A 23,218-nucleotide genomic window follows, 5' to 3' on the forward strand; every position below is an offset into this window, starting at 1 on the left:
CGTCGGAAAACAGTAATAGTACCCCAATTTCCACGGTCACCTTCCGCGTAAGGAATTGGGGGGAGGGAAAGGGAAAGGATTTGACGTTCCTGGACGACCCCGAGAGGGAACGTCAGACAGTAAGGTTCCGCAACCTCCCTGGCCACTTTCCGAAAGGGGAGAATCGGGGGAGAAAAGAATAGAGCTAAAACGTTCCTGGCCGACCCCGAGAGGGAACGTCGGAAATGAAAGAAGGAAAGTCTGGCTGTCATGGAGATGTTCCTTTTCCACCCCCCTCCCAATGTATTTACTTCAAACCATACTCACGTTCGAAGATGTCCCCCGCGAATCCCAGGATCCTTTTCTTTTTTAGCCGGCTTGACCTCGCCTTTGCTCCCCTGGTTGAGCTTTTGGTGACGATTGATTACCGCCCGCAAAGAGGAGGCAGGGAGAGGAAGAAGGATCCCTGGGCTAAGGTTGCCCAGTGGCGCCTGATCCCCTCTATCTCCCTCCTCACCTCCGCAGGAGAACCAAGTGTCCCTTCGTGGTCGCCAACTGTTAACGGAAAAATCTGAGGGCTCCCTTGGACAAAAAGTAAAGACACCAACCAGGATAACTTGGAGCAAAACAGCAGCCTGTAGGCTTGGCCTTTATTGAACTGTTGCAACAGGGTATTCCCTTCACTTGCGAGAGAGAGGAAAGACCCAGAAAGATGGTCTGCAAGACCTTATAAAAACTTTTGAAATTCCCCTCCTCTAGCTCAAGCCCACCCCCAGAAACATCATGCATACATTACAGAAAGGAGGGGTTGACATCATGCATACATTACAGAAAGGGTTGACATCATGCATACATTACAGAAAGGAGGGGTTGAGGGAGGAGTTGTGGTGGTAACCTGAGTGTCCTGTCACCCAGCTGGTTCCTCCTTTCCCCCTCCCCATGAGTACTTTCCAGGTGACAATGGGGAGTTTGCAGTTTCCTGCCCCCAGAGGGAAGATCTGATCATTGTCCTTTGTTTCAGTCTGTGCTGAATCCACTACCATATGCAAGTTCTTTGTCATTTTGATTGTCTTCTGTCTGGGATTATCAAGGCTGACATAGCAACTGGGCAGGGTTCCTGTGGATGTGCTGGTATGCTGAAGGGATTATGGCTGACCAGAAACCAAGCCACCCTCCTTTGATAGTAAATAAAAATGGAACAGTGCAAATCCGATGTATGGTTGATTTTCTATGAATTTATAACAGAAATGTGGCGTATGTAGTGTGTGAGTGTGAGTGTGTGTGAAGTTTGTGCAAACGGAATGATTGGGGTGGGGGGGTTCCTGCTACAGTGCTTCATAACCTTCTGCCTAGAAGGGTTAGAGACTCACCTTTTAACATTTATTTTTATTATATTTGTATACTGCCCTCCACCCAAAGGTCTCAGGGTGGTAAAAATACAAAATAAAAACACAAAATACCTACTAAAAACAGGAGGAGAAAAAGAAAAGGAAAAAGGAAACTACCTCTCCCACCCACTGGACCTCTTGGGAAGGAGGCACATGAAGAAGGGCCTCAGAAGGTGATTGTAGGGTCCGGGGAGTGTCTTGCTTTGGAGGATCAGATCCCTCCCACAGTGGCAGCCAAGAGGCAGAGAAAGGATGAAAGTTCTTACCAAGCCATTTATTCAGTAATTCACAAAGCGTGACAAAGGAATGCAGTCTTCCCTAAATAATGGCATTGCTCCAAGTAAATGGTTTGAGTCGGCAAAAGGCAGCTTCCTATGTCCCTATGATTGTCTTTGTCCTCCCACCACTTTGCTTTAGACCAGGCACCCCCAAACTCGACCCGTCAGACTACAACTCCCATCATCCCTAGCTAACAGGACCAGTGGTCAGGGATGGTGGGAAGTGTAGTCCCAAAACATCTGCAGGGCCGAGTTTGGGGATGCCTGCTCTAGACCAGTGGTTTTCAACCAGTGTGGCATGGTTCCCTGGGGTGCCTTGAATGGTGGTCAGGGGTGCCACGGGCAACACTGGCCTCTGTCCCTCTTTCCTTCCCTCCCTCCTCTGATGCCCTCTCATGTCTCTGCCTCCCAAAGGCTTTCACAGCTGTTTGTTGCAGCAGCCCTGGCTACAAGCTCCCCAGGCGAAAGGTGCTTCTAGGGCAGTGTGAGGAGGCACCTCTCTTTGGGGCAGGGGGGGCAGTTCAGGGACCTGGGGCAGCAGCTGCGGCTGCCCAGAGGACTCCCAAGGAGGGGGGAGAAGAGAGGAGGCTGAGGGAACCCTCCACAAGGGAGGGAGAGGGGCTGCCAGCTCTGCAGGAAAGAGGTGACATAACTGGGCTCTTGAGCCCCACAGTAGTCTACAGAAAAAATGTAGTTGGTCAAGGGAGCTGTGGACTCAAAAAGGCTGAAAACCTCTGCTCTAGCCAATTATCCCAAACTGTCTTTGACGCTGAAAAAAAGACACAACCACAGTATAGCTCAACTCTTGTTTCTTGGGTAGCTCATTGAGAGTGCCAGAATGAGGCTGGTGTAGGCAGTTCCCCCATCCAGGTATTAATAATAAAACCTTTACTTCTACGGGTACCTACTCAAAGTTAAACCATAGTTGAGTCGCCACAACTATGACATAATGCACTTGAGAGCATGCGCTGAATGGAAGGTGGGAGGCAGAAGGGTGCCAAATGAATCTTTGGGGCGCCAAATTTTGTCCTCACTCCAAACGCCATATTCCTAAAGTCTGCCCCTGCCATTGAGTGAGATGCCTTTTTGTGCATCTCAGTGGAGCTGAAGTTCCTCCTCCAGATTTCACTGGAGTGCAACTCCCATCAGTTTCCCTGATTACAAAAGCAGATAAAGAAGCCGGTTTTGTTTCTGACACAGTTCATTAAAATGGCAATCAGCTTAATCTTATGGCTTAATTTAAAAACACAGCTAAATGAGCAAGCAAATGATCTCCAGATCTTGATAGACCCAGAATTGTTATAAAGGTAAAGGTAAAGGTACCCCTGCCCGAACGGGCCAGTCTTGACAGACTCTGGGGTTTGTGCGCCCATCTCACATCTATTGGCCGGGGGCCAGCGCTGTCCGAAGACACTTCCGGGTCACGTGGCCAGCGTGACAACGCTGCTCTGGCGAGCCAGAGCCGCACACGGAACGCCGTTTACCTTCCCGCTGGTAAGCGGTACCTATTTATCTACTTGCCCCCGGGGGTGCTTTCGAACTGCTAGGTGGGCAGGCGCTGGGACCGAGCAGCGGGAGCGCACCCCGCCGCGGGGATTCGAACCGCCGACCTTTCGATCGGCAAGCCCTAGGCGCTGAGGCTTTAGCCCACAGCGCCACCCGCGTCCCTTAGAATTGTTATAGTCATCTGCTGATTTTCCTTCTCTTTTGCCTCTTTCAGAAAGTCATCCTACCACTGATTGTTTTGCCCCATGGGTTTTGCTTCCTTGGCCCCTTCAAAGCAGAGATAAAAAATGGCAACATTGTCAAGCAGCCTATTAATATGAGCAAAGGATGATTTGATGCTTTGAACACACACACACACACACACACACAGAGAGAGAGAGAGAGATAAAGGACCCCTGTCCAGTCCAGCCAAAGGCGACTATCTCACTATATAAATGTGTTTTCCTACATTTTGTTATTTTCCAATTCAACAAAACTAGTGACTTCCCGCTCACCCAACATTGATGCTTATCACCCAGTTATCCAATTTCATCCTCTTTAGCATGTTTCTTAATATGTTCTGCTCTTTTCTTACACTTCAATCCCCACTATGGTCTTCTCGTATGGGAAATAACTTCTTAAATAGATTACAGTCTATTTAAGGCCATCTTTAGCATATGCGCCACTGGGGTGCAAAGATCCGCCCCAAATTTACTTTAGCTCCCAAATTAACTTTTATTATGCCTGTGTCACTATTAACATTTGATAAATAGAGCTCACACCTGCGCAGCTCCAAAAGGAGGGCTTTTGTGTGTTTTTTGGTTAAAACCAGCTTTTCTAAAGAAGACAAAGAACACTTGTAAAGTGTAAAGACTCCAGGCATGCGCTTACAGTCGTAAGGAGGTGTCTGGAAGATGAGACGGGCGGGCATTGTGCGCATGCGTGGGAGAGCCGTCTCGGGCAGCCTTTCATTGTGGGAGCAATCTTCTTTCTAGAAGAGCTGGGAGGGCCCTCGTGAGCACACATATACGAGTTCTTCTTGGGAAGGTTCCGGAGCCTGCGCACACTCCCGTCGCTAGATAGGCGCGTTCTCTTTTCTTTCTTTTTTTAAAGATATTTTATTAAAGATTTTAAACATTAAATTCACCAAACACATATAACACCCTCACCCAAATGCAACAAACAAAAAACAACAAAAAAGCAAAAAGAATAACATATAATAACAAAAACACCACAAAATCAAATATCCAACATTCATCTTTTCTTAAGCTTTTGGACTTCCTCACATCTCCCATTCCTGCGTTCCCAGTTATAGAGTTATAAACAGCAAATTATCACCTTGTTTCAACTCTTATTTTGTAGTTTTCAAATATTATGTCCCCAGCTTTAAACATTTTTATCCAATACTTAAATACCTAGTTTAGACATAATGTTGTTCCAAAATTTATCTTATTTCTCGGATCTCACTTATTCTCATATTTCTTTCAACTAAATTGCTGGTGCCGTGTTATTTTCAGTCCTGCATCCTTCTTAACACTCATACATTTTACAATGTTTTTGTAAATAGTCCTTAAACTTCTTCCAGTCCTCTTCCATTGCCTCTTCTCCCAGGTCTCGGATTCTGCCAGTCATTTCTGCCAGTTCCATATAATCTATCAGTTGCGTCTGCCATTCTTCCACGGTGAGCAAATCTTGGGTCTTCCAATGTTTTGCGATGAGTATTCTTGCTGCTGTTGTTGCATACATAAAAAAGGTTCGATCCTTCTTTAACACCCTCTGACCAACAATACCCAGAAGGAAGGCCTCTGGTTTCTTAGAGAAGGTATACTTAAATACCTTTTTCAGTTCATTATATATCATTTCCCAGAAAGCCTTAACCCTAGGGCAGGTCCACCAGAGGTGAAAGAATGTTCCTTCAGTTTCCTTACATTTACAACATTTGTTATCAGGCAGGTGATATATTTTTGCAAGCTTGACTGGGGTCATGTACCACCTATATATCATTTTCATAACATTTTCTTTCAAGGCATTACATGCCGTGAACTTCACACCAGTGGTCCATAACCTTTCCCAGTCAGCAAACATAATATTGTACCCAATGTCCTGTGCCCATTTTATCATAGCTGATTTAAGCGTTTCATCTTGTGTATTCCATTTTAGCAGCAAGTTGTACATTTTTGAAAGTACCTTAGTCTTAGGTTCTAACAGTTCTGTTTCTAGTTTTGATTTTTCTGCCTGGAATCCTATCTTTTTATCCGAATTGAAAACCTTCTTAATCTGAGCATAATGTAGCCAATCTCGCACTTTACCCTTTAATTTCTCCAGACTCTGCAATCTCCAAGTATCTCCATCTTTTTCTAATATTTCCCAATATTTCGGCCATTTGGCCTCCATATTGAGTCTTTTCCGGGCCTTAGCTTCCATTGGTGACAACCACCTTGGGGTTTTGTTTTCTAGTAAGTCTTTGTATTTTGTCCAGACATTAAACACTGCTTTCCTGACAATATGGTTCTTAAAAGCCTTATGAATTTTAACCTTGTCGTACCACAAGTATGCATGCCATCCAAAAGCATTGTTGAATCCTTCCAAATCCAAAACATCAGTGTTCTCAAGAAGCAGCCAATCTTTCAGCCAGCAGAAAGCTGCTGATTCATAATACAACCTTAAGTCTGGCAGGGCAAACCCCCCTCTTTCTTTAGCATCAATTAATATTTTAAACTTTATTCTGGGCTTTTTGCCCTGCCAGACAAACTTGGAGATATCTCTCTGCCACTTCCTGAAACACTCCACCTTATCAACAATCTGTAAGGTCTGAAACAAAAACAGCATTTTTGGCAATACATTCATCTTTATAGCAGCAATTCGGTCCAACAAGGAAAGTTTCAATCTTGACCAACTTTCTAGATCCTTTTTGATTTCTGACCAACATTTTTCATAATTATCCTTAAATAAATTCAGATTCTTGGCTGTCATGTTCACCCCTAGGTATCTCACCTTTTTAACCACATTTAAATCTGTCTCTTTCTGAAACCTTTCTGATTCTGAAGGTGTCAAATTTTTTCCCAATACCTTAGTTTTTTGCTTGTTTAGTTTAAATCCCACCACCCGACCAAACTCATGAATCAATTCTAAAACCCTTTTCGTACTAGATTCTGGCTCCTGTAGTGTCAAAACCAGGTCATCTGCAAAAGGTTTGAGTTTATACTGTTTAGCTCTGACCTGAATTCCTTCAACCAACCGGTCCCCTCTAATCATATTCAAGAGCACCTCCAGGACTGAGATAAATAACAAAGGGGAAATAGGGCAACCTTATCGTGTTCCTTTTTCAATCTTAAACTCTTGTGTCACCACATTGTTAACTATCAATTTAGCTTTTTGTTCTGAATAAATTGCATCTATGCCATTTTCAAACCCCCGTCCCACTCCCATCCCTTCAAGGTTTTTCTTCATGAACTTCCATGAGATGTTGTCAAAGGCCTTCTCCGCGTCTATAAAAATTAACACTGCTTTTGTATTAATGTTTGTTTGCAAAAGTTCCAGAATGTCAATAATATTCCTTGTGTTGGCAAACAAATGTCTGCCTGGGAGAAAGCCTGCCTGATCTTTATGAATCACTTTCATTGTGGGAGCAATCTTCTTTCTAGAAGAGCTGGGAGGGCCCTTGTGAGCACACATATACGAGTTCTTCTTGGGAAGGTTCCGGAGCCTGCGCACACTCCCATCGTTAGATAGGCGCGTTCTCTTTCTGTCTCTCCCTCTTTCCTGTCACTCCCCCTCCTCCCAGCTTTGGTGAGCGGCAGGCATGCGGCGCAAGATCAGTCGTGTCGAAGGTGCTGCTGACCCCGCTGCCGCAGTGCAGCTCAATACAATATGCTTAGGTGGCTTCATCGGTGGGCGCCTGGTGCCCCCCAGAATTCGGCGCCCGGTGCTCTGCACCCTTGCACCCCCGGGTAAAGACGGCCCTGGGTATGGCCATTCCCTTTAATGCAGGCATGGCCAAACTTGGCCCTCCAGATGTCTTGGGACTACAACGCCCACCATCCCTAGCTAACAGGACCAGTGGTCAGGGATGGTGGGAACTGTAGTCCCAAAACATCTGGAGGGCCAAGTGTGGCCATGCCTGCTTTAAGCAGTCCTCCTTAAAAGATTCTCAATTTGTGTCTAAAATGTGATAAAATGACCCCTCACAGTTCTTGCATTTGCAACATTTCTTTGATACATTCTTATACATTTGAGCTAGTTCTTTGTAGATAGAAACCATCTGCACATCTTAGTTGCTCACTAAGTTTCAAATTTTGTTGAACTTTTTAAGCTTACATGCATTTTCCTGAAAGCTGAATAGATCTCTGTATAGAACCCATTTAGGCTGCATGTTTATTCTTTTATGCACAGAGGCCTCTTTAACTGTGTGTGTGTCTCTGTGTGTGTGTGTGGTGTGTGTGTGTGTGTGTGTGTGTGTGTGTGTGTGGTGTGTGTGTGTGTGTGTGTGTGTGGTGTGTGTGTGGTGTGTGTGTGTGTGTGTGGTGTGTGTGTGTGTGTGTGTGTGTGTGTGTGTGTGTGTTGTGTGTAACTGGTCCTGAAAGCATCTGCCTCTCCCACTCTGGAGGGCACAGCTAAAGAATACCAGGCCATCTAGTCTCGGTTCTAAAACTTCCAAGGAAGGCCAGTCCCACCTTCCCAGGTAATCTGTTTCTGAAGAAATTTGTGTTTGTTCATGCTTCAGTCATAAGGCATCTTTAGCAACCTTGCGGTCGGGGGCTTTTTAGCAAGAAGGGAGAGGCACCAACGGCCACGCAGGGAGGGAAACATGGACCCCCAGGACCAGACTACAGCTGCGCCGAGGCAGAAAACGCCACTTCCCTGCAGCCCCAGGGAAGTGAATTCCTCAGCAATATTTTGGGTGATGTATCAATTCCTCTCAGCGAGCTACACTTTCAGAGTAGTTTAACACTTCCCAGGCAATCTGGAGAAGGGACTAGGGCACCCATCAGCACCCTTCACATCCTTCCCAAGATGATTTGGGGGACACCATGACTGTGAAAGTGACCTCCGAGTGCTTTCAATGGATGCTGCTCATGTGGCCTTAATCTCAGCTGACCCAAGTGACTTGGGGGCCTCAGGTGCCTTGCCTGCGTTTTCTTGGGAGAATGGGGGTTGTTTTTGGGTCACAGTGGAATATACTTGTTTTTATCCATGATAATAAAGACATCAAAAAAATATAAGACACATACACAAATAACTGATTTATTTAGATTGTGAGGACAGGTGGAGACCCCCCAACCCTGGGCGACACCTGCGTGGAATAATGACTCAAGACAACATGTTATGGGATTAAAATTTGGCCACAACTTTATTGAAACTTCAGCTGTAGGGAGACCTTGGCTTAGGCATTGGGTGTTTATCCCTCCCAGTCCCCGGCCAGGGATCTGGGGAACATCAGGGTTATCCAGAATATGTGGGGATTGGGCTGGCTCTGGAGAACGTCTGTTCAAGCAGACAGTCCGCCCCCCCATTTCGCCACCATCGCAGGAGGAGAGCAATGACAACCTAACGGCGTATGACGAATGCCTCCCCTCAAAAGAACCCCTGGGGAACCCTGGGATCGCCGCTGCGGGGGTGGTGGCGTGGGTCACCGCTTCGCCCCCCCATCCCACCCCCATTTAGGGAAGGCAGACTAAAGGATTCTGGCCAAGGCCTGAAACCGCCAAAGTTGTGACGTTTTGCTACGGGGAAGGCAAAATCTGCCAATGCAGAAAAATTCCTTTCCAGCCCTTCAACAGCAACCGTAACGTAGCAGCGCCTGCGTACCTGTGGAGAAGAGGTTAACCTGCAAAAGAAGGCTTAACTGAGGGAGGGCAGGGTGGGAGCCCAGGCTTTCGCACTACGGCATGTGCACGAGGGGAGCTGCAAGCCACCCTCTTCACTGACTGTCACGAGATTTTCTATGCACACACCCAGTCTGTAGGGCACACTCATTGGGGGAGCGGGCGAGTTTGTGTATGGACTTTGCTATGCTTTACTCAGTCACCATATTCGGGCCAGGGAGGAATTTTCTCTTGCAAGCAAATTGACCGGCTTGCAGGTTTTTGCTTGCCTCATAGCAAATTGGGCATATAAAGCATTGGACTAGATCCTTAGTCACTGGGCTCCCCCATTAGAGAGGTACAGGAGGAGTTACTCTGCCCGGGAGTCCACTGGGGGACCAATAGGCCAATACACCTCTCCCAAAGGCAGTCTGTGCAGGGTCATAGCACCCAATCCATGTGGGTGGTGACTCCCCAGCACAGGGCTGACCTCACTGGGTTCCTCTCAAGTGGCATGATGTGGGTTGTCTGATACTGGATGCATGCCCAGTGCCTTAGCCAAACCTACTGTTGCGTGTAATCAATAAAGTTGTGGCCTAATTCTACCTAATACCAGTTTCCTGTGTCCATTATTTTGTCTCTCTCTGAACCAGCTGCAGATATCATGCAAACCAAATCTGACAGGTGCACCCATCCCTATCAGTGATTACATAACTGCATGTTGTGGCAGGGCTGGACTTTGCTGATATTTGGTGATTTTGGCACAACTGCAGATAAAACTAAAAGGGTATTTTCTTCTTCTTCATAGACCCAAATGTGACTCCAGCTGGATGTACTGATACGTATGATGGGAAGACACATCCATTTGGGTCTACATGGAATACAGCTGAGTGCATGGAGTGTAGCTGCCATCCAAATGAGATGCGGTGCTGTGCCAGGTATAGAGTTATTTACCACTTTGAAAGTGTTGTCCCCAAAACAATAGCAGTGGCAGCTGACTCTTTACCTGCAGAGCAGGTAAGGAATGAAAGCAGACAGAGTCTAGAGGCAGCCGGTGGCTGTCACTTGTGTTGTAATGACACTGAGATCCAGTGATGAGGGCCTTCTGGCAGTTCCCTCATTGCGAGAAATGAGATGACAGGGAACCAGACAGAGGGCCTTCTCGGTAGTGGCTCCTGCCCTGTGGAACACCCTCTCTTCAAATGTGAAGGAAATAAGCAGCTATCTTATCTTTAAAAGACATCTGAAGGCAGCCCTGTTTAGGGAAGTTTTTAATATTTAATTCTTTATTGTTTTTAACACTTGATTGGGAGCGAGCAAGAGTGGCTGGGGAGACTCAGCCAGATGGGCAGGGTATAAATTAATTAATTATTATTATTAGTATTAGTATTATTAGTATTATTATGCCGCACAGTTCCCCAAATGGCTGCTACAAATTAAGATAAGTTCACTTTACACATGTGTAAAGGACAAATGTAAGGAATAATCAGATGCATCAGTATAAAATGGAGGACCCCTGGCTTGCCAGTAGTGCATAGGAAAAGGATCTAGGGGGCTTAGTAGACCACAATTTTAACATGACTCAACAGTGTGATGCAACAGCAAAAAAGCTAACGCTATTCTAGGCTACATCAACAGAAGTAGAGTGTACTGATCAAGGGAAGTAATAGTACCACTGTATTCTTCCTTGGTTAGACCACACCTGGAATACTGTGTCCAGTTCTGGGCAACACAATTTAAGAAGGATGTTGACAAGCTGGAAGGTGTGCAGAGGAGGGTGACCAAGATGATCAAGGGTCTGGAAACCAAGCCCTATGAGGAAGACTGGTTAAGGGAATTGTGTGTATGTTTAAACTGGGAAAGTGGAGGCTGAGAGGAGATATGGTAGCCATCTCCAAATATCTAAAGGACTGTCACATGGAAGATGGAATACGCTTGTTTTCTGGAGTGTAGAACTCATTCCAATGGAGTCAAGTTACAAGAAATGAGATTCTGACTAAACATCAGGAAGAATTTTCTGCCAGTAAGAGCTGTTTGACTGGAAAAATCTCCCTCAGGAGGTTGTGGACTCACTTTCCTTGGAGGTTTTTAAGCAGAGGTTGGGTGGCCATCTGCCATGGATGCTTTAGCTGAGATTCCTGCATTGCAGGGGGTTAGACTAGACCCTTGGAGTCCCTTTCAATTTTACAATTCTATGATTCTATGTGTGATTTTTTTCAGATATGGTGGCATTGGACATGTTGAGGGATGCACAGGAGTTCTTGATCTCCAAACATGCGAATACAGATACTATAAGCAAGACGACCCCTCCAAGCCATGTGATGATATGCCTTAACAAACCCGTTTTGTGCTCCTGTCACACATGAGGACTGGAATACTACTGAGGAGTTACACACCCCTCTGTCTCTGACCTTTAAAAAATAAAAAATAAAATCCATAGCTAATGAAAGGACATCTTTATTTCCACTGAGTGAAATGGAGAGAGGCCTCTGCTGACTGGGGGTTCTGTTGGCATAACCCTTTCTTTGGCAGTAACCAACCCTCACCCCACTTTAACCAGTGTCAGGCATGGGGACTTCAGCCTGGGGGGCAGGGTGGTCAAATGTCTTCCTCCTCACTGTCTAGCCCTTGGACTCTCCACAAACCTGTGTAACCCCGTCAAGAGCAGGCAACCTCTCAACCATCCAGTCTAGGTAGCCACCCATTAACAGTGCCTCAGATCTGAATTGACAAATAGTTTTCATCACTATTAGTTGAGGTTTCTTTTGTGCCAAGCTGGGTAATGGTAGCATTTGACCAGCTTCAGAAATTTTTTATTATTAAGATGAACACCAAATAAAAAACCTCTAGTTAATTACTAATCTGGCTGGAGGCAATTATGAGTTTCACAAAAGCTTCCTCCCCACGTATGCCACTAGAGGACGGCTTGGCCTTGGACACAGGAGGCTGCCTCAGATGGTCCATCCATTGGTCCATGTAATCAGGGCACTTTTTCAGCCAGAACTTAATTCTGGCACCTCTCAGGTGGGCACCACCATAAGAGAACAAGGGAGGTGTTCATAGCGAGTTTTGGCACCTCTTTTTCTAGAAAAGTAGCACTGCATATAACTCAGTACAGTGGTACCTCGGGTTACATACACTTCAGGTTACATACGCTTCAGGTTACAGACTCCGCTAACCCAGAAATATTACCTCAGGTGAAGAACTTTGCTTCAGGATAAGAGCAGCAGCGGCGCAGCGGCAGCAGGAGGCCCCATTAGCTAAAGTGGTGCTTCAGGTTAAGAACAGTTTCAGGTTAAGAACGGACCTCCAGAAAGAATTAAGCCCTTAACCCGAGGTACTACTATATTATCTACAGCCAGAGTGATGCGCCTATGGCCTCCAAATGTGGTCAGGCTCCAGCTCCCATCAGCCCCCTTCATGGCCAATGTTCAGAGCAGGTATAGCTCGCCAGATGGGGTGGATCCACTACTATAGATTTTATTGGTATCCTATTCCAAAATGTGGAGTTGCAGGCCAAAAAGAAATCACTGACTCAGCTCTCAGCCTGCGCCTCCAATGTTTTAACAAGAAAAGTGAAAGGGATCCTTGGACTTTCTCCCCAACTCCCACCGCAGCCCAAACCTGGCCGCCTTGTGCAACCTCCCTGAGAACATGTTTCTTCATCAAGCAAATAAAATTGGGCTCGCTTTTCCTTTTCTCAACCCTATCTATGAAGTCCCTTCTCTGTTGTATTCTGCAGCCACACTTTGCACCCCTGTCTTCACCTTCGCCCTTTCCAGCAGGTCTTGCCCCTATGGAACAGTTGCCAGCACTGAAGGTCCTTGCCTTCCACCCTTTCTCCTCCTCTCCTGGGTGCTTCCCAAGCCGTCTCAAGCTGCGCCTGAGCGCCTCTGGCCTCTGTTCTGCTCTCCTCATTACTCTGCACATTCTTGGAGACCAGTGGGGAGGGGAGATTGTTGCAGCAGGAGAGGAAGACTCCCTGGCTTCTTCGACAGCCTCTTGACCTCCCTCCTCTGCTTCAGCCTCGGAGTCTGAACTGCTCCCTGTCACCTGCTCTCCCTGCTCACCCCCAATTCCCTGCCTCTGAGCCTTCCTCCTGTGGTTTCCTTTGGGGGTTCCCCGGCTGGTGCCGCCCACCACTCCTCATCACACAGCCAGTCCCTGACAGGTGGAGCCTCACCTAAAGCCCTGGGTAGCTAGCAAAAGACAATGCCAGAGCTGGGAGGGGGGAGTTTCAGAACTGCAGTGGGGTTGATATAAGTGGAAGAGGGAAAACAGTTGGTTTTTTGCAAGCAGTTTGCAAGCTGGAGGAAGGGGTGGGGGTGGGAGAGGAGTGGGAGCTGGGAGTTTGGATCCGAGGAGGAAGCAATGGGAAAAGTAGGACCTTCTTGGAATGTAATCCTGGAAACCCCTCCACCATAGGTTGTACATGTATGTAAATAAACCAAATATTATCAAGCCATTGCAGCCTCTCCTGTCTCAATCCCAAAAGTAATCTGGAACCCGAGGTAAGCACCTGGAACCCCTGAAATTTCACATTGCTGTGGAGATTGGGGTTGTGCGTAACAATATTCCATCCTATTTCCTTGCCTCCTCCCCCCTCCTTTTTGGAATCCCCTTTGCACCCCCATTTTCACCTTCACCCCTCCTCTCTCCCTTCCCCTCCTTTTTCTCAGCTCTTTGCGTACACACCACCAGGTCATTCCACGTCAGTTCAACGCGGTCATGTCACCCACCGCCTTGGATTTTGATGAAACTATATACCCTTCCCTTATGGTTGAAAGAAACCCCCTTAATTTTTTCCCCTCTATCTCAAAGAGTTTTAATTTTATAGCACTTCAAAGTTTCATGAAATCTGTGATTCTGTCCCTCTTGAGACCTTCAGCCTTGTGTACAGTTTCCACCACCCCCCTCCATAACCAATGATCAGATTTCTTTGAAATTTTACACAGAGCTCAATAACATGATGAGGATTTCAGGAAAAAATACACGAGCACTCAAAAGATTTTATAAATGCCTTAAAAAAAATTATAGATGTAGTTTTTGGTAGAAAAACTAGGTTTAGAAAACCTCGATTTTCAGCATGTGGGCATGACAGAATCAAAAGTTTTTGATGGTGAAAATTATTACAAAGACATGCTCTTTCTCAACAAAGAATCAAAGTTATGGGGGTTTTTATGTCTTGTAACAAATTTTTACATTTTTTGGACATGGGGGGGGGAATGGCTATTGAGTACAACTTCCCTACAATCCATAGCTGTGATAGAAAAAAATAATGAAACAAAATTGTTCATCTTAAAATTTAAACTAATATTGGTTATTATAGGTTTGTTTTTTCCTAAACGTGCAGACTTGTTTTTTAGTTTTGGGGTATTTAAAATTATGAAGATTGAAGACTGGAATAAATTTACACAATATTTAAAGGATCATTGTAATCAATTAACAACACAGGATTGTAAAAAGTCTTGTAATGTTTACAATTAGTACCTTTTTTACTTTTATTTAAAGATTGAGATAAATTTTAAAAGAAAATGTAGATTCGAATAATGTATAAATGCAAGGATAGATGAGGAATTTTGAAAGCAATGGGTGGGATGGAGGGAAGTCACTAAGCTCAAATGAGCAGAAAATTAATAGAAGGAATAATTTGATTGTATCTGAATAAATAAAATGGAAATGCAATAAAAATTTTTTTAAAAAATTATGAAAATTGGCTGTATCATGAAATCAATAAAAAAAAATTGGACAGAAACTTTAAATGCTGACAAGTAAAACTTAGGGAAGTGCTGGGTGAGATCCCATGGACAGTAATACTAAAAGGAAAGGGAGTTCATGATGGCTGGGAGTTTGTTAAGAGGGAGATAGTAAAAGCACAACTTCAGGCAATACGAATGAGACGGAAACATAGAAGGTGCCCAAAGAAGCCAGGGTGGCTATCTAAAGAACTTTTAACTGAGTTAAGATTAAAAAAGGATGTGTACAAAAAATGGAAAAGGGGGGAAACCACCAAAGAGGAATTCAAACAAATAGCCAGCACATGTAGACACAAAGTCAGAAAAGCTAAAGCACAGAATGAACTCAGGCTTGCTAGAGAGGTTAAAAGCAACAAAAAAGGCTTTTATGGGTATGTCCGTAGCAAAAGGAAGAACAAAGAAACAGTGGGGTCACTCAGAGGAGAAGATGGTGAAATGCAAACAGAGGACACAGAAAGGGCTGAACTCCTCAATGCCTTCTTTGCCTCAGTCTTCTCCGATAAGGAAAACAATGCCCGACCTGAAGAATTTGGAGCAAATGATTCAGCAAAGGAAACACAGCCCAGAATAACTAAGGAGATAGTACAAGAATACTTGGCTAGTTTAGATGTATTCAAGTCTCCAGGGCCAGATGAACTGCATCCAAGAGTATTAAAAGAACTGGCAGATGTGATCTCAGAACCACTGGCAGTCATCTTTGAGAATTCCTGGAGAACAGGCGAAGTCCCGGCAGACTGGAGGAGGGCAAATGTTGTCCCTATTTTCAAAAGGGGGGAAAGAGAGGACCCAAATAATTACCGCCCAGTCAGTCTGACATCAATACCAGGGAAGATTCTGGAGCAGATCATTAAGCAAACAGTCTGTGAGCACCTAGAAAGGAATGCTGTGATCACCAATAGTCAGCATGGATTTCTGAAAAATAAGTCATGTCAGACTAACCTGATCTCATTTTTTGACAGAATTACAAGCCTGGTAGATGAAGGGAATGCAGTGGATGTAGCCTACCTTGATTTCAGCAAGGCATTTGACAAGGTGCCCCATGATATTCTTGTAAAGAAGCTGGTAAAATGCGGTCTTGACTATGCTACCACTCAGTGGATTTGTAACTGGCTGACTGACCGAACCCAAAGGGTGCTCATCAATGGTTCCTCTTCATCCTGGAGAAGAGTGACTAGTGGGGTGCCACAGGGTTCTGTCTTGGGCCCGGTCTTATTCAACATCTTTATCAACGACTTGGATGATGGACTCAAGAGCATCCTGATCAAATTTGCAGATGACACCAAACTGGGAGGGGTGGCTAACACCCCAGAGGACAGGATCACACTTCAAAACGACCTTGACAGATTAGGGCACTGGGCCAAAACAAACAAGATGAACTTTAACAGGGAGAAATGTAAAGTATTGCACTTGGGCAAAAAAAATGAGAGGCACAAATACAAGATGGGTGACACCTGGCTTGAGAGCAGTACATGTGAAAAGGATCTAGGAGTCTTGGTTGACCACAAACCTGACATGAGCCAACAGTGTGACGTGGCAGCTAAAAAAGCCAATGCAATTCTGGGCTGCATCAATAGGAGTATAGCATCTAGATCAAGGGAAGTAATAGTGCCACTGTATTCTGCTCTGGTCAGACCTCACCTGGAGTACTGTGTCCAGTTCTGGGCACCACAGTTCAAGAAGGACACTGACAAATGGAACGTGTCCAGAGGAGGGCAACCAAAATGGTCAAAGGCCTGGAAACGATGTCTTATGAGGAACGGCTAAGGGAGCTGGGCATGTTTAGCCTGGAGAAGAGGAGGTTAAGGGGTGATATGATAGCCATGTTCAAATATATAAAAGGATGTCACATAGAGGAGGGAGAAAGGTTGTTTTCTGCTGCTCCAGAGAAGCAGACACGGAGCAATGGATCCAAACTACAAGAAAGAAGATTCCACCTAAACATTAGGAAGAACTTCCTGACAGTAAGAGCTGTTCAACAGTGGAAGTTGCTGCCAAGGAGTGTGGTGGAGTCTCCTACTTTGGAGGTCTTTAAGCAGAGGCTTGACAACCATATGTCAGGAGTGCTCTGACAGTTTCCTGCTTGGCAGGGGGTTGGACTCGATGGCCGTTGTGGTCTCTTCCAACTCTATGATTCTATGATTCTAGGTAATAAGACCTAGCAAGAAAAAGATTAAAAGAATTTAAAATTATGCATTACATTCAATTATGCAACATTACATGATCCCCAATTTGTTTTTCAGAATATTATTGTGTACAAAGACATAGCTATCTTTAGGCGGGGGAAGAATGATGTTTGTGTGCCGTCTTGAAATAATGGATGCATGGAGACTTTTTAACATTTATCTTAAATATATTGAGGTGTAATTGACAATGAGGCAGTTTTATGACAGCAGATACATTAATAACAATAAGGACAACAATTAAAGTAAAAAATTACCATAACAGATTATGCTATTATCACAGTTGATTACCTTACAAGTTCAATGCTCCTCAGTTTCTTTGCTATAGCCTCAGTATCACCTGCAGGGCGGCCATGGAATGTGCCCAAGGCACTCGCTCTTTTGCTGCCATGTAGACAGTTTGGAAAAGACCACTGAATGTTTCACAGATGATATTGAAGTTTCAGCGTTCATGGTTTGTTGGTTTGCTTGCTTTCTTGCTTGCCTGCTTGCAAAAGCAACTAAATAGAAATCAAGATGAGAAAAGGTTTATGGAGAACTGGAGAGTTTATATAGATTACATGGGAAACTATTATAAACAGGCAACACACCTTGATGGCAGAAAGTGAGGAGGAATTAAAGAACCTTTTAATGAGGGTGAAAGAGGAGAGCGCAAAATATGGTCTGAAGCTCAACATCAAAAAAACGAAGATCATGGCCACTGGTCCCATCACCTCCTGGCAAATAGAAGGGGAAGAAATGGAGGCAGTGAGAGATGTTACTTTCTTGGGCTCCATGATCACTGCAGATGGTGACAGCAGCCACGAAATTAAAAGACGCCTGCTTCTTGGGAGAAGGGCAATGACAGGCCTAGACAGCATCTTGAGAAGTAGAGACGTCACCTTGCCAACAAAGGTCCGTATAGTTAAAGCCATGGTTTTCCCTGTAGTGATGTATGGAAGTGAGAGCTGGACCATAAAGAAGGCTGATCGCCGAAGAATTGATGCTTTTGAATTATGGTGCTAGAGGAGACTCTTGAGAGTCCCATGGACTGCAAGAAGATCAAACGCATCCATTCTTAAGGAAATCAGCCCTGAGTGCTCACTGGAAGGACAGATCCTGAAGCTGAGGCTCCAGTACTTTGGCCACCTCATGAGAAGAGAAGACTCCCTGGAGAAGACACTGATGCTGGGAAAGATGGAGGGCACAAGAAGAAGGGGGCGACAGAGGACGAGATGGTTGGATAGTGTTTTCGAGGTTACCAGCATGAGTTTGACCAAACTGCAGGAGGTAGTGGAGGACAGAGGTGCCTGGCGTGCTCTGGTCCATGGGGTCAAGAAGAGTCGGACACGACTAAACGACTGAACAACAACAACAACAACTTAGCAGGTTGTTAGCAGCTTCAGGAGTGTAAGTAAGAACAAGAGATAAGGAGAGTAAAAGAGAAAGGACTGAAAAACTAAGAAGATGCAGGAGGGGGTGGATTGTAACAGGAGCCATGGAAGGAGAGCAAGGGAAGTCCACTAAGGTTTGTATCTTTGAAAGTAAATGAATACATAATAATTTTGAATTGTATTGGAAATGCAAATAAATGAAGGAGAAGGAGAAGAAGACTAAATAATATTGATAATGATAATAACCAGCATTTTCCATGGTCCGCCAGCAAGGTGGGGGCTAAGGCCATAGCTCTTCTCCAATGGGGAGCCCTCAGGAGTACCCCTATTTGATGGAGGTCATAGGGCCCCCTACTGGTGGTTTACCCTTAGCAGGCTGGAGTGATGTAATTCAGTTTCACTCAGTGCCTTTGCCAAACCATTCACATCTGTAACCAATAAAGTTGTGGCGTATTCAAAGCCATAAAACCCATATGCTGTTGTCTGGTCTGGTTATTCACCCATTAGGGAACTGCAGAGTCACAGGGTCTTGGCACGCAAGGCACTGATGTCAATGTCCCCCAATTTCAGATCACCCTCTTCCCCAGTTGAGAAAACAAGGTCCAGAGTGTGACCTGCCACATGTGTGGCCTGCCAGAGTGTGACCTGCCCAATGGCCAGTGACGTGTCGGGACAACCCCATGGCCGTCATGGCAGCCATGTAGTCCTGAGCCTCCCTACAGCCAGTCACCTCAGCATGGATGCAAAAGTTCACCAAAACGAGCCTCCACACCGCCTTCAAAACCAGTTCAGGCAAGGAGACTGCTGGGCAGCAAGGCAGGTAGTAAACCAGTAGAATCCCTAATCTGTCTCGACTCTTAACTTGTTTTTAACTGTTTTAAATATTTTATTTTTAAGGGGTTACAATTTGGACCTTGTGGTGAGGGGCAGGTAAGAAATTGAAATAAGAACAGCAACAACCACTTAGAGGTTTCCTCACAATCAGGTGGCCTATAAATTTTCTCAAGTAAAATAAAAACAAACAAAACACGGCGACTGGCTCTGTGGGCAAAGGCTGAGGAGAGTTGGTTGGGAGTTGTGGTCCAAAAATTTGGAGGACACGTGATTGGGACATGTTGACATAAACTTGGCTTTGTGACTTCCCATGAACTCCTGCCGGGAAACAATGTCCTTGTTAGATAAGGACAGTCTGGGCATATGAGTACTGCAGGAATTGCATAATAAACCAGCAAATCGTTAGTCAAGATTCCGGTAACACGTCTCATTATCGTCAGAGAGTGTTGTAAAGGGACTTTATTTTTTTTTATTTATTATGAGAAACAGAGAAACTGAGAGTAACTGAAACAGCTAGAAAAATGAAAAATGAAACTGCCGGTTTCAGCCAGCCCTAAAAATTGGGAGCTGCCTCTCTTGCTTGACACATGTCATTCAAAAGGTACCAGGCTGCCACCAGGAAACAGCGGCAAGGGCACAATGTCAAGGACTGGCAGCGGCACAGTGGCAGAGGTAGGGGTGGATCTGCTGTCTGAGGCAAATGGCTGCCCCAGGTGCTAACTAGCTTTGTTATAAAAGTGGTTAAAGTTCCTAGATTATTGGCGGAGGAACTCAAGAGTGGCTGGTGAAAGCCATGCAGCTGAGCTTGTTGAGCTTCTCAGGTAGACTGGAGGGGAAGAACAGGCTTGGTTACCTATTTCCCCCCAAGGGAAGGGACATGACATAGCTACGTCTGGCAGGACAGCTTATCCTATAGTATGAACCACTTCTACATTAATTAGACTTAAGCATGTTGGTTACATGAGGTTGGTTATCCCACATATTGGTCCAAGCTGAAATCCTCAAAGCCAGGAATAAGCTCCAGATCCACCAAGTGAGATTTATTGGGAAGAAGCACAGAGTTTAAGACCAGGGCTGCTTTCAGTGCCAGAGGCTTATCTTGCAGTATTTGATTCTTCCCACCAGGCTATCTTGCTGGCTCAATTTTGCAAGGACGTTTACTGCCCACTATTTAACATACTAAAGTCTGTCTTCCGCATCACACATACAAACTCACAGGAATGCAAGAATCTGCTACACTGAATTGGATTCCCAAGCTATTAGCTACTTTATGAGAGAAATTTCACCAAAAAACCTTTTGCTAAATCACAGCACGTCTCCTTAAAAGACTCCTGCAAGTTTTGGAAGGTAACTGATTTTCTTTTATTGTTAGGTATGGTGGCATTTGTGCAAAGCTGTGATGGATAAACAGGCGTGTGAATATAAGTTCTATAAGCTTGATGACCCCTCCAAGCCATGTTTCTAAGCTTTGAAAATCCCACGCCAACTCCTTTCGTATGTAACAATGGGGGGGGGCAGCCAATCTCATATTCCCACAACTCTGTGTTTTTCACTTTTTTCCTGAGCAATGAGGGAAATTATAAAATGATGCTTCTGTTTTGACTGCATAATGAGTTCCCCCTCCTTTCTCTCATTTAGGTAGGACTTCCGTGTTTTTTTCCATGGAAGCCCCCTTGCCTTTCATGCCATCCTTGTCCACTCTGGCATTCCCCTGACTTGTCAGAACCTTCTAATTCCTGGATCCAGCAAAGATTCAGTTTTTGGAATAGCCAGGCCAGCTTCTGGGTAAAGGCCTAAGTATGTGTCATTAGGGCAACAAAGGAAATGAATCTGTGTCAGAAGACAAATGGGTGGGTCCCACTCTCTCACCTGACGGTTGGGGAGAAGGACAAGGGACAATTGAAAGCAGGGCTTTTTTGCTTCTTCTTTTCTTGCTTTTTTTCTGGTACCACCAAAGTCTGGGACACTGAGCCCCAACCTTCAATGTAGAAGCTACTTGGAATGTTGTTGTTGTTGTTGTTGTTTTCCTGCCAGAGGATTGCCTGGTTTGGGACCGGTGAGGAGAGCCCAAAGGGAGAGGAGGAGGACAGGAATGTTCACAAACATGCCAAGTGCCAGAACTGCCTGCGCAGCTTGCCACTCTACTTAACTGAGGTAAACACAACTGGCAGCCTACTTTTCCCTCTCCCCACAAACACATTCAGGTATTTTCATCCCTTCACTTGCCCTAAGACAGATTGGAGGGGGGAAATTTGCAGCAGCCCTACCTACACAACACACACTTCAAAATGTGGCAGCTGAGGACATTGGGTGAGGAGATGGGCTGGTAGCAAGGTCAGAATCAATTGTAAGTGGGAAAAGAACATCTGCAAAGGCAGAGGCAATGAAAAGAAGTCTTCATCAAAACTCAATTTAGAACAACCAGTAAATTGAAACCCAATTTTATCATCTCCTGAAACCGATTACAGAAAACACATTTGCTCTGTTGGGTTTTTGTTTCTTTATTTGTTTTAAGTTGGTATAGGTTTTTTATTTCCCACATAACTCAACGAAAAAAGAAATTAAAAGCAAAACGTCTGTTTGTCAAAACAGAAGCCAAGCGTGAATGAAACTGACACTAAGAAGCAAGTTGGCAAATCATTGTGTGGGCAAAACAAGCAGCAGCTGCTCATTTAAAAGCATTTATCCCTGCAAAAATAAATTAGTCCTGCGCCAAGCAGCTCAAGACGGGCCCTTTTGCCATTAGCAAAGAGCAAGAGATTGCAAATGCATCCGAGGGTGGCATGTGGACATGCCACAAATTCCTTATTCCATGAACTGAGAACACGAGGAAAGTCTGTTGGAAGAGGCCAGTGGCCCAACTGGGCCGGGATCCCCTTCTCACGGTGGCCAAGCAGGTGCCTCTGGAAAGGTCACAAGCAGGATCTGAGCCCATGAGCCTTGCTCCCTCCTGTGGTTTCTGGCAACTGGCATTCAGAGGCATCACTGCCTGTGATGGGAGAGGAAGAACACAGCCATCCCAGCTGGCAGCCATGAAGCTTTATCCTTGTTCAAGTTGTATAATAGTCCTAAACATGAAGAGAGCTGGTTTCACAGGGTTATGAGAATTATAAGGTCTAAGATGTGAAATAAATGTTCATAAATGTACCAGGCAAACACATACAGTGGTACCTCGGGTTACATACGCTTCAGGTTACATACGCTTCAGGTTACAGACTCCGCTAACCCAGAAATAGTACCTCAGGTTAAGAACTTTGCTTCAGGATGAGAACAGAAATCGTGCTCCGGCGGCATGGCGGCAGCAGGAGGCCCCCATTAGCTAAAGTGGTGCTTCAGGTTAAGAACAGTTTCAGGTTAAGAACGGACCTCCGGAACAAATTAAGTACGTAACCAGAGGTACCACTGTACATAAATATATAAACCACATGTCTGAAACAGTACACAAAAACAGTCCTGAAACCATTTTGATTCTCCCAAATTGACCTCAAAAGTTTCTCTGCAAGGACGAAGGAAATGGGAAAACCTCCCCATTGTCTCTTTGCTCACAAATCCTGTCTTAAGGGTGTATCTGTGTATGAATAGGGTGAACCTGTGACCTGGATTCAGAAACTGAGTATTTACCATCACAAAAGAATGGTCAGACTGCGCAAGCAATGCAATCAGTGACCATTATCAGGTAGCTTGGCAGACAGGTTTTCTGCCGTAGACTGCCTCTTCTGTGATGTATATATTGTTGGGTGTAGTGAAGGGTTAACCTTCTGTGCCTCAAGCCTGAGAGGAGGCGCTTACAAGGGAAGTAAGCCAGGACGTGACGAAAGCGAAGTGCTAGTCTTTTGAGAAATTGCAGGACAGTAAAAACTCAGAAATTTGTAACGATTGCGAATAGAAGCAGAAAAAGACTAACAGAGACAGGCTTTTTTCTTCTGTCCCTTTCTTAAGCATGAAGTCAAAGCTTATGCAGTGCCTGGTTTAACTAACTGTTTGTTAAGTGTGCATGATCTACTCGTTGATGGTTTTCATGTCTCTTTTGCAGGTGACAAATGTGAATTTTCCAAGGATGGGAAACGTGTACACAGTACAGTCTAAAGATAATTTGTTTGTTGTAAATGTGCCTTTTTCCACACGAGGGGATGACACCGAA

General features: G+C 45.0%; 2 long non-coding RNA genes across 2 annotated transcripts in view; one reads left to right on the plus strand and one right to left on the minus strand.

Annotated features, from left to right (window-relative positions):
• Positions 1-9,738: 9,738 nt before the first annotated feature.
• On the plus strand, positions 9,739-11,373 carry LOC309535926. The gene is made up of 2 exons (XR_014221443.1): positions 9,739-9,872; positions 11,155-11,373. It is a non-coding gene; the product is annotated as an uncharacterized lncRNA (long non-coding RNA).
• Positions 11,374-21,017: 9,644 nt separating this feature from the next.
• LOC309536552 overlaps positions 21,018-23,218 on the minus strand; it is a 208,973-nt gene continuing 206,772 nt past the window's right edge. The window contains exon 3 of the long non-coding RNA XR_014221611.1: positions 21,018-22,316. This is a non-coding gene — a long non-coding RNA (uncharacterized lncRNA). The remainder of the gene's footprint in view (positions 22,317-23,218) is intronic.

Source organism: Podarcis vaucheri (assembly GCF_965113315.1).
Source record: "Podarcis vaucheri genome assembly, chromosome: 7".
Classification (NCBI taxonomy): Eukaryota; Metazoa; Chordata; class Lepidosauria; order Squamata; family Lacertidae; genus Podarcis; species Podarcis vaucheri.